Raw genomic sequence first — 12,961 nt, forward strand, 5'->3', positions numbered from 1 at the left:
ATTAACTGAAGAGAAATATTTAAGACCAAAATATGGCCATTTATTTGTACATCAACTAATTCAACAATCATATATCTTCTACTAGCTATAGAAACCCAATGTGTTGCCTTCTAGGGTGCAAAGATATGAATAATTTTAAAAGGTAGAGAGATTTGAAAAATTCGACAGCTAAATAGGTAATTCTTCATTGTAGAATTTGCTCCAAAATGGACTGGAGTGTGACTCAATAATTGTGGGATTGTAGAGTTTTAAGTATCATTTAAAGATATTATACAATATTGCCACTGCTAACAAGGATGGATTGGGCTGTTTCAAACCAATCACATTGCCAAGAAATACATAAAATGTAAAACAACTTTTTAAACAAAGTTTATGATCGAAGTCATCAAAGAAATTCCCAGACCATAAAGATTTGTGGATCTGAATTCAGATGAAAGGAGGGTAGTTTAGAATGGTAAACAAGACATTTGTTGCTATTTTTCCCTTTCAGGCAACTGTCAAATGAGTGGCTAAGAGGCTGAGAAGCAAAACAACATTGAAGACATTCAGATAATTAATTAGGAGCATATAAATATTCTTAATTTATATAGATCAAATAACAAAGAAAAGTAATAAAATGCAAAGGAAAATTTTCCCTATTATACTTGGTGATGATATTTGATTTTTAAAAATTTCTTAATGTCATTATTTTATTTTTTCTAGTTTTGTTGAGCTATAACTGATTCAATATATTTATATATCATAAAAGACTTACCACAATCAGTTTAGTTAACATCAAACACTTCACAGAGTTGCATTTCTTTATTTTAATGAAATATTTACTATGAGATCTCTTCTCTTACTTTCAAATATACAATACAGTATTGTTAAATATAGTCACCGTGCTGTACATTACATCCCCAGAACTTTTTTACCTTATAACTTGAAGTCTGTACATTTTGATAATAACCAATTTTCCCTACCATCTACTCTACCCCTTAACTCTGGCAACCACTGACTACTCTCCATTTCTATTTAGTTTTCATAGATTCCACATAAAAGTGAGATAAATACAGTATTTGTCCTTCTCTTTCTGACTTATTTCACATTATGTAATTCCCTCAAGTTCCAAGCACGTTGGTGCAAAGGACAAGATTACCTTCTCTTTTATGGCTAAATTATGTCCCGTTATATATGCACACAGGCCTACCTCATTTTATTGTGCTTCCCATTAGTGTGTTTCACAGATTGTGTGTTGTTTGCACATTGAAGTTTTGTGTAAAGCAAACCTAGTGGTGCCATTTATCCAAAAGCATTTGTTTACTTCATGTCTCTATGTCACATTTTGGAATTCTTGCAATAATTTAAACTTTCTCATTTTATTATATTTGTTATGGTGATCAGTGGTTAATAATCTTTGATGTTATTATTGTAATTGTTTAGGGGCACCATATTCCATGCCCACATAAGATTATGAACTTAATCAGTAAATGTATATAAATGTATGTATGTATGTAGTCTGACTGCTCCCCTGACCAGATGTTTTTCCATCTCTCTCCCTATTCAAGCCTCCCTATTCCCTGAGACACAACAATATTGAAATTAGGCCAATTATAACCCAATGATGACCTCTAAATATTCAAGTGAAAGAAGAATTTGCATATCTCTCACTTTACATCAAAAGCTAGAATTGATTAAGCTTTCTGAGGAAGGTGTGTCAAAAGCCAAATACAGGCTGAAAGCTAGGCCTCTTGTACCAAACAGTTAGCCAGGTTGTGAGTACAAAGGAAAAGTTCTTGAGGGAAATTAAAAGGGCTACTTCATGAACACACAAATGATAAGAAAGCAAAACAGCCTTATAGCTGATATCGAGAAAGTTTTAGTGGTTTGGAGAGATCAAACTAGTGAACAGCATTCCTTTAACCAAAGACTAATCCAGAGCACAGCCCTAACTCTCTTCAATTCCATGAAGGCTGAGGGAGTTGAGGAAGTTGCAGAAGAAAAGCTTGAGGTTAGCAGAGGTTATTTCATGAGTGTTAAGGAAATAAGCCATCTCCAAACCATAAAAATGTAAGGTGAAGCAGCAAGTGCTGATGTAGAAGCTGTAACAAGTTATCTGAAGTATCTGGATCTTTAATGATCATTAATGAAAATGGTAATTAAATAATAGATTTTCCATGTAGAAAAAAAAACAATGTTGTATTGGAAGAAAACGCCATCCAGGACTTCCATAGCTAGAGAGGAGAAGTCAATGCCTGGCTTCAAAGCTTCAAATGACAGGCTGACTCTCTTGTTAGGAGCTAATGAAGCTATGACTTTAAGCTGACATCAATGCCCATAGACCATTCTGAAAATCCTGGTGCCCTTAAGAATTATTTTAAATCTACTCTTCTTGTGTTCTCTAAATGGAACAACAAAGCCTGGCTAACAGCACATCTGCTTACAACATGATTTACTGGATATTTTAAGTCCACTGTGGTTACCTAGTGCTCAAAAATGAAGACTACTTTCAAAATATACTGCTCATTGACAATGCACCTAGCTATGTAACAGTTCTGAGACAGATGTACAATGAGATTAATGTTGTTTTCATATCTGCTAACACAACATCCATTCTGCAGCCCATGGATCAGGAGTAATTTTGAATTTCAGGTCTTATTACTTAAGAATACTTTTCATAGGGGTGCCTTGGTGGCTCAGTCAGTTAAGCATCCAACTCTTGATTTTGGCTCAGTTCATGATCTTAGTGTCATGATATCAAGGCCCACGTCAGGCTCTGTGCTCAGCATGGAGTCTGCTTCAGATTCTCTCTTTCCCTCTTTCTCTGTCCCCCCATACTTCCTTTCTCTCTCTCTCTCTAAAAAAAAAAAAGAAAAGAAAAAAGAGAGAAAGAAATAATAAAGTTTCCATCCCTTTAAAAAAGAATACATTTCATATGGCTAAAGTTGCCATAAATAGTGATTCCTGTGATGAATCTAGGCAAAGTAAATAGAAAACCTACTGGAAAGGATTCACCATTCAAGATACCATTAAGAACATTCATGATTCATAAGAAAAAGCCAAAATATCAATGTTAACAGGAACTTTGAAGAAGTTATCCCAACCATCATGGATGACTTTGAGAGATTCAAGACTTCAGTGGAGAAAGTAACTGCAGATGTAGTGGAAACAGCAAAAGAACTAGATTTAGAAGTGGAGCCTGAAGATGGGACTGAATTTCTTCAAAGTCATGATAAAACTTGAGGAGGAGTTGCCTCTTAAGGATGAGCAAAAAAAAAAAAAAAAAAAAAAAAGTGGTTTCTTGTGATGGCATCTACTCCTGGTGAAGATGTTGTGGAAACTATTGAAATGACAACAAAGGATTTAAAATGTTATGTAAACTTAGTTGGTTAAGCTGTGACAGGGTTTGAGAAGATTACTCCAATTTTGAAAGAAGTTCTACAGTGGGTAAAGTGCTATAAAACAGCAATGCATGTGGGTGCCTGGGTGGCTGAATTGGTTAAGAGTCTGCCTTCGGCTCAGGTCATGATCCCACGGTCCTAAGATTGAGCCCCACATCTGGCTCCCTGCTCAGTGGGGAGCCTGCTTCTCCCTCTCCTTCAGTCCCTCTCCCCACTCATTCTCTCTCTCTCTCTCTCTCTCTCATAAATAAATCTTAAAAAAATAAAATATCTTTAAAATAATAACAGCAATGCATGTTACAGAAGAATCATTTGTGAAAGGAAGAGTCAATTGATGTGGTGAACTTCACTGTTGTCTTATTTTAAGAAATTGCCAGTCACCCCAATCTTCAGCAGCCATCACTCTGATCACTCAGCAGCCATAAACATTGAGGCAAGACCCTCCATCAGCAAAAATATTACGGCTTGCCATAAGCTCAAATGGTGATTAACATTTTTAGCAATAAACTATTTTTAATTAAGGTATATACATTGTCTTTTTAGACATAATGATATTGCACACTTAATAAACTACAGTGTAGTATTAACATAACTTGTGTATATCTGAGAAATCAAAAACATTTTGTTGACTTGCTTTTTGAAATATTTGCTTTATTGTAGTACAGTGGAACTGAACCCACAGTGTCTTTGAGGTGTGCCTGTACACCACATTTTCTTTGTTCATTCATCCTTTGAAGGACACTTAAATTGTTTCTGTGTCTTTACTATTGTAAATAATGCTGCAGTGAACATAGGGGAGCAAATATCTCTTAGAGATGGTGATTTAATTTCCTTCAATACTTCCCTTCATACTCAGAGGTGGAATTGCTGGATCATATGGTAGTTCTATTTTTAATATTTAAAGGAATGTCCATACTGTTTCTCATAGTGGCTGCATCAATTTACGTTTCCACCAACAGTACACAGGGGCTGCTTTTTCTCCACATCCTCACTAAAACTTATTATCTCTTCTCTTTTTGATAACAAACATACTAACAGGTGTGAGTTGATATATTATGTGCTATTTACTTGCATTTCTCTGATGATTAGTAATGTTGAACACCTACTTGTTGGCCATTTATATGTCTTCTTTAAAAAAAGTGTCTATTTAGTTTCTCTGCCCTGTTTTCAATCAGATTATTTGTTATTTGTTACTGAGTTGTAGGAGTTCATATATATATATATATATATATATATATATATATATATATAATTTTTTCCTTTTAATTCCTTATTATAAATTTAATTTGACAGTTTTTCTTTTGTTTCATATATTTTTTTATTTTGTTGAGAGTTTTCTTAACTGTGCAGAAGATTTTCAGTTTGATGTAGTCCCACTTGTTTATTTTTACTTTCAATGCCTTTATTTTTGGTGTCAAATTCAAAAAAAATTATTGGCAAGACTTTTGTCAAGGATCACACTCTCTCTACTTGCTTCTAGGTATTTTATAGTTTCTGGTTTTATATTCAAGTCTTGAATCCATTTTGAGTTGATTTTTGTATATTGTGTAAGATAGGGGTTCAGTGTCATTATTTTTACATGTGGCTATCCAGTTTTCCCAATATTTATTGAAAGAATATCCTTTCCCCATTGTATATTGTTGGCTCCATAGTCATGAATGAATTGACCATTTTTTTCTGAGCTTTCTATTCAGTTTCATTAATCTGTGTGTCTGTTTTTATGTTTTAATTACTAGAGCTTTGTAATATAGTTTGAAATCTGGAATCGTGTTGCATCCAAGTTTATTATTTCTTAGGATTGCCTTGGCTATTTAGGGTCTTTTGTGATTCCACACAAATTTTAGTATTCTTTGTTCTATTTCTGTGAAAAATACTATTGGAATTTTGATAGGGATTACATTGAATCTATAGGTTGCTTTGTGTATTATGGACATTTTAATATTATTAATTCTTCCAATCTGTATATAATCCATTGTATCAGCTATATTTCCATTTATTTGTGTCTTCTTCAATTTCTTTCAGTAATGTATTATAGTTTTTAATGTAGAGGTCTTTTACCTCCTTGATTACATATATTCTTAGGTCTTTAGTTCTTTTTAATGCAATTGTAAATCTGATTGCTTTATTAATTTATCTTTCTGCTTGTTTGTTATTAGTGTATAGAAATGCAACCAGTTTGGGATGGCTGGGTGGCTCAGTGGGTTCAACATCTGCCTTCGGCTCAGATCATGATCCCAGGGTCCTGGGATAGAGTCTTGCATTGGGCTCCTTGCTCAGTGGGGAGCCTGTTTCCTCCCTGCCTGCCTCTCCCCCTGCTTGTGCCCACGCTCGTACTCTCTCTCTCTGTCTCTCTGACAAATAAAGAAAATAATCTTAAAAAAAAAAGAAATGTGACTGGTTTTTGTGTATTGATTTTGTATCCTGAATTTATTCATTAGTTCTAAAGTTTTTTGATTGAATCTTCACGATTTTCTATATATCATGTCATTTGTAATTAGTCATAGTTTTATTTCTTCTTTTCCAAACTGGATGCTTTTTCTTTGTGTTTCTTGCTTAATTACTTTGGCTAGAAATCCAACACTATGTTGAATAAAAGGGACAAAGTTGGGCATTCTTGCCTTTTTCCTGATCTTAGAAGAAGAGCTTTCAGCTCTCCACATTGAATATAATGTTAACTGTGGGGTTGTCATATATGGACATTATTATCTCAAGATATATTCCTTTTATACATATTTGTTGAGTTTTTATTATAAATGTAAAATGTTGAAAAATCAGTGGACATTTTTAGTGTTGTTCTATGTAAGGTTTGTTTCCTGGTTACTTTTAGGATTTCCTATATATCTTTCATTTTAGAAATTTGACAGTCATGTGTAAGTGTTTTCTCATGGAGATGGTTGAGCTTCTTGTATCTGTGGTCTTATATTTTTTATTATATTTAGGGGGAAAAATACCTTGTGCATGTTGTGTCCCAATTTCTGTCTCTCCTCTCCTTTTGTTAGTTCACTTACTCATATTTTTCAACTGTTTAATATTGACTCAGAAGGCACCGATGTTCTGTTTAATTTTTACCTTTCCTCCCATGTTTAAAAGTAGGTTTCTATTGCTTTGTTCATTTTTTATTTTTGCAATTTCCATCTATTTTTAATACCATTCAGTGAGTTTTTTATTGTAGGCATTTTCTTTTTATTTTTTTAAAGATTTTATTTATTTGAGAGAGAGATAGAATGAGAGAAAGTATGAGAGGGAAGAGGGTCAGAGGGAGAAGCAGATTCCCTGCTGAGCAGGGAGCCCGATGTGGGACTCGATCCCGGGACTCCAGGATCAAGACCTGAGCTGAAGGCAGTCGTTTAACCGACTGAGCCACCCAGGCCACCGGCATTTTTTTTAAATCCATAATTTTTGTTCCTTATAATTTCCATTTTCTCCTAGTAGCTACCCATCTATTCACTTGTGATGCACATATTTTTATTTATATCCTTAAACATTTACATTCGTTGTGACTGTTTTAAAGATTTTGTTTGCTAATTCCAGCTATTGTGTCATTTCTGTTGCTACTGACTTTTTTCCTCCTTGTTATTGTAATTTTTTAAAATGTCCTTACAGATTTAGTTTTTAAAAAAATATGCTGGTCATTATTATATTATATTATTAAAAATTGGAATTAGATTGGCTTTCTTTAAAGAGTGTTAAGTTTGATTTGGCTGGCAATGATTTATTGGATAATAAGCTTTAGTGTGTCAAGTCTTGTTTTTGGCATTATTCAGTTGGATACTCTTAAAGTGAGCTCTTTCTGAGACCTTACACTAAATGCTTAAGATGATTTAGGAGATCTCTCTTCTCTGACTGGATGTAACACCAGTAATTTTCTTTTACCAACTTGTTTATGCCAGGCCTCAATAAAACTTGACCTGGACATGAACATGTTTGTATTCAGGCAAAGATTCAGTTCACCCAATACAGATTTCTGGACTTCCTTCTCTATTCAAAAAATTATACCTGTGTCCATACACTAAACTCTAATTTTTATTTCTATCCACGTGCAAGGTTTATTGGTCTCTGTTTGTGTTCTATTTCTCCATGTTATGAAAAGTGTCCCCAGGCATATACTCCAAAAGAATGTGGTACTTCTCTCGTGTAATTCTCTTTTCTCAGGAACACTCTCCTGCACTGCCTTATAAACAATGCCTGAAACTGTTGTTTCACAAATTTTGTAAAATATTAGGGTTGCTTATAACTGGGGAATAAATCTAATATCTTTTAATTTGTCATGATCACGCAACCAGAAATCCTCCTTATATATATTTTTCAATACTTTTATAATCTCTAGTCTATTCTCTTTCATTCTATAAACGTTTTCTCTCCTAATCCATAGATTATGTTACTTTTTACTAAATGCAGAAGATACATAAACCTTCCCTCCAAGTTCATGGAATGAAGGGAGTTGGAAACAAGATCAAGGGAAAGAAAGTCCCTTCATGATAGTGATTTAAAAATCAGTTATATTTGTTATGAAACAATATAAATTTATCATATTTGTCAGAAATATAGATTAAGAAAAATTATTAGTTTTGTGGTAGAACTCAACTGACTAGATATTAATTATATTTCCTGTCCTATTGTTGCACTACTCTGTCACTTACATAAATTTATTTGAGTTGACATTTCCTAGCTCTGGGTATCTATATACCCATGTCCATATTCTATCATTATTTCTTTTATCATTCAGTTTTAAAACATGGTTAGTTGTACTTTCTTTCTTGGTGTCTTTAATCATGTAATGATCTCCAACAGTATCACTCCATCATTTTCTTTCTCTTCTTCCTCTCCAACCTTATATTTTATGGTCAATTTTCTTTGAATAGGTTTAGAAATCTGAGGAAAGATTGGGTAAATTGTACCAGTTTCCTACTGTTAGGAAAATAATTCTTGAGTCTGCATGAATTGTAAGAGGAGTATGGAGAGTGACACAGGTTGTGCTCACTTCACTTTCTGTCTAGATTATTCTTCTCAAAAAGAAAAATAAGAAGAGTAAATAAAATGTAATGAAATAAAATTATTAATGTCATCTGTCTATGGATGTTATGATTCTAGTTTCATCAACAAAATTTGTTATGTTGGGTAAAATCAAAATCTTTCTGAAGGCAAATAAGTTTGTTCTGTTATTTCTTCTATTGCTACATTGTTTAACCTATCATAAAAGAAAAATAAAATTGCTCGTAAAATACTTTTCTCAGATCTATGATGATTGTTCTTTAGTATGCTATACTTTATTACTAGGTTGTGCATTGATGTATATTTTCAAGAGATATTGCCAAAATATGGATATCAGAGAGATTGAATTGTAAATTTTATCATTACCTCATTTTTCTAGTTTAAGAATCTCACCTTCAAAAGGCTGTAGTAAACAATTAATTGAATTGATTCTCAAGAGGGGTTTCATACACTTTAGGCAGTGGAGGAGATGTGGTAGGTAAAGTTGTAGAATGGATTTTGCTGGGTATATGGTGTGACATCTGCTAGAAAGTTTTAGAGGTTATTTCATCAAATTGCTCAATGTAAGCAACCTACTATAATATGAAGAAACTACAGTAGAAGACAAGAAGCTATACTATACACCCCTTTCCCAATAGTTCCTGGATTAGTGTCATGTTTATCATTGTAAAATATTATTAAATTTAAAACCCATGATATCCCTTCATGATCCTTGTGTTCTGGAAAATTTATAACAATTCACCTTGCTGATGCAGTTTTATAAAGCAAACATTTAAAAATATTTTATTTAAACACACATTCTTTTTTTCAAATTTTTATTTAAATTCTAGGTAGTTAACATATAGTGTAATGTTGGTTTCAGGAGTAAAATTCAGTGGTTCATCACTTACAAATAACACTCAGTGCTCATCATAACAGTGCCCTACTTAATATTCATCATCCATTTAGCCCATCCCCCACTACCTACCTCCATCAACCCTCTGTTCTCTATCATTAAGAGTCTCTTACAGTTTGCTTCCCTCTCTCTTTTTATTTTCCCTTCCCATATGTTCATTTGTTTTGTTCCCTAAATTCCACATATGAATGAAATCATATGGTATTTGTCTTTCTCTGGCTGACTTCTTTCGCTTATGATAATACACTCTAGCTCCATCCACATCATTGTAAATGACAAGATTTCATTCTTTCTGATGGTTGAGTAATATTCCATTATATATAATATATATTATGTTGATTATAATTAATTATATTAACATATTATATATATATGTGTGTGTATATATATATGCATATATATATATACATATATATGCATATATATATATACATATATATATATATATATGCCACATCTTCTTTATCGAACATCAGTCAATGGACATTTGGACTCTTTCCATAGTTTGGCTATTGCTGGTAATGTTGCTGTAAACATCAGGGTGCATGTGCCCCTTGAAATCAGTATTTTTGTATCCTTTGGGTAAACACCTAGTAGTGCAAATGCAGGGTCATAGGGTAGCTCTATTTTTAACATCTCGAGGAACCTCCATAATGTTATCCAGAGTGGCTGTACCAGTCTGTATTCCCACCAACAGTGTAAGAGGGTTCCCCTTTCTCCACATCCTCACCAAAATCTGTTGTTTCCTGAGTTGTTAATTTTGGCATTCTGACCAGTGTGAGGTGGTATTTCCTTGTGGTTTTGATTTATATTTCCCTGATGATGAGTGATATTGAGCATCTTTTCATGTGTCTGTTAACAATCTGAATGTCTTTTTTGGAAAAATGTCTATTCATGTCTTCTGCCCGTTTCTTAACTGGATTATTTGGGTTTTGGGTGTTGAGTTTGATAAGTTTTTTATAGATATTGGATACTAACTCTTTATCAGACATGTTATTTACAAATATCATCTCCCATCCCATAGGCTGCCTTTTAGTTTTATTCATTGTTTTCTTCACTAAATAGATTTATTCTTTAATTTACCCTGCATAATCTGGCTGCACAAGAATATGCTTGTTCACAATTGTAATCAAATCCTTCCCAGGTTCAATGTTCCTGAACATTTAAAAAAGATTTAAAAAAGTAATGTAGGGGGAGGAGCAAGATAGTGGAGGAGTAGGAGACCTAAATTTCATCTAGTCTCAGGATTCTATTCAGCTGGATAGGGATCAAACCATTCTGAACACCTATGAACTCAATAGGAAATCAAAGAAAAGAATAGCAACAACTCTCTGAACAGAAAAGCAACCACTTTCTGGAAGGTAAGATGTGAGGAGAAATGAATCTGACGTGATATTTGGGAAGATAGACTGCGGGGGGAGGGAGACTCCTCAGCCGGCTACCTGCAAGTGATAGAGCAGTGGAGCACAAAATCAGAACTTTTAGAAGTCCGCTCCATTGAGGGATGTTGCTCCATTGGCTAGTGGGGGGTGGAACCCTCACTGGGAAAGTGTGGTCTCAGAACCCTCGGGGTCACAGAAAGACCAGGGGTGACTGAATGCAACAGAGCTCCCAGGTGTTAGAGAAGGGAAGCTGGCTGCAGAGACAGAGCCGAGAAGTGGGCTCTCAGCTCGGGGTTGCCATAAACTGTGATCCACAGCACAGTCGGGCCACTGCTCCTCCAGCAGAGACCCAAGAAGTGGCAGATCCAGGGAGACTTCCCTTCCTCCCCGAGAAGGAGTGGCATGGGAGTGCACCACAGGGATCTGCTGGATTTGGAGTCTCCAAACGGGGTCATGTGACAGAGATAGAAATGCTCGGTCACAGACTGGGTGAGCACAGAGTGCGACCGGAGACTGGGGAGACAGGAGTGATTGACTGCTTTTCTCTGGGGACTCACTGAGGAGTCAGGCCTGAGTTCTAGAATCCTCCAGGGCAGAAACTGGGAGGCCACCATTTTCACTCTCGTCCTCCAAAGCTATACAGAAAGCTTGCAGAGAACAAAAGCTCCCAAGAGCAAACCCAAGCAGATTACTTAGCCCAGCCCTGGCAAGGGCAGGGCAATTCCACCTCTGGCAAAGACACTTGAGAATCATGGCAACAGGCCCCTCCCCCAGAAGATCAGCAAGAACAGCCAGCCAAGACCAAGTTTACCCATCAATGAGAATGCCAGAACTCCAGCACTGGGGGAATTCAGCACATAGAATTCATGGCTTTTATCCCCATGATTCTTTAGTCTTTCAAAGTTAATTTTTTTTAATTTTCTTTGTTTTTTTCTTTTTCTATTTTTTTGAATTTTTCTTTTTCCCTTTTTCAACCAACATCTTATCAGTCCCTCCTTTTACATCTTTTTTAATTTTCATTTTTAGAGTCATATTCTATCCCTTCATTGTAGTTAACCTTATATTTTTGTATATATATAAGTTTTTCTCTCTTTAAAGTTTTGGGATACAGTTTCTTCTAACACACCAAAATTTATCCTAAATCTCTAGCATATGGTTTTGTTCTAGTCTCCTGCCTGATCACATTCTCTCCCTTATTTTTTTAATTTTTCCTCCTTTTTCAACCAACTTCTTATCAATTCCTTTTATAAAATCTTTTATAATTTTCATCTTTACAGTCATATTCCATCCCACAATTTTATTTACCCTTATTTTTGTACATATATAAGTTTTTCTTTCTTTAAAATTTTGGGAGAAAGTTTCTTTTAAGAGACCAAAATATGCCCAAAATCTAGTGTGTGGCTCTGATCTATTCACTGACCTGATCATATTTTTTTTCCCCCTTCTTTCCCTTTCTTTTCCCCCCAGTTTCGGGTCTCTTCTAATTTGTTTAGTGTATATTTTTCTGGGGACGTTTTTACCCTGTTAGCATTTAATTCTCTCACTCATCTATTCTCCACTGGACAAAATGACAAGATGGAAAAACTCACCTCAAAAAAAAAAAAAAAAGACCAAGAGGCAGTACTGGCTGCCAGGGACCTAATCAATATGGACATTAGTAAGATGTCAGAACTAGAGTTCAGAATGGTGATTATAAAATTACTAGCTGGGCTTGAAATAAAGCATGGGAAATACTAGAGAAACCCTTTCTGGAGAAATAAAAGAACTAAAATCTAACCAAGTCGAAATCAAAAAGGCTATTAATGAGGTGCAATCAAAAATGGAGACTCTAACTGCTAGGATAAATGAAGCAGAAGAGAGATTAGTGATATAGAAGACCAAATGATGGAAAATAAAGAAACTGAGAAAAAGAGAGATAAACAACTACTGGATCATGAGGGCAGAATTCGAGAGATAAGTGATACCATAAGATGAAACAATATTAGAATAATTGGGATCCCAGAAGAAGAAGAAAGAGAGAGGGGCAGAAGGTATATTGGAGCAAATTATTGCAGAGAACTTCCCTAATTTGGTAGAGGAAACAGGCATCAAAATCCAGAAAGCACAGGGAACCCCCCCTCAAAATCAATAAAAATAGGTCAACAACCCTATATCTAATAGTAAAACTTGTAAGTCTCAGAGACAAAGAGAAAATTCTGAAAGCAGCTTGTGATAGAAGGTCTGTAACCTACAATGGTAGAAACATTAGATTGGCAGCAGACTTATCCACAGAACCTGGCAGGCCAGAATGGACTGATGTGATATATTTAGAG

Source organism: Callorhinus ursinus, unplaced genomic scaffold (genome assembly GCF_003265705.2).
Source record: "Callorhinus ursinus isolate GAN/ISIS: 27379988/994484 unplaced genomic scaffold, GSC_fseal_2.0 scaffold2, whole genome shotgun sequence".
NCBI lineage: Eukaryota > Metazoa > Chordata > Mammalia > Carnivora > Otariidae > Callorhinus > Callorhinus ursinus.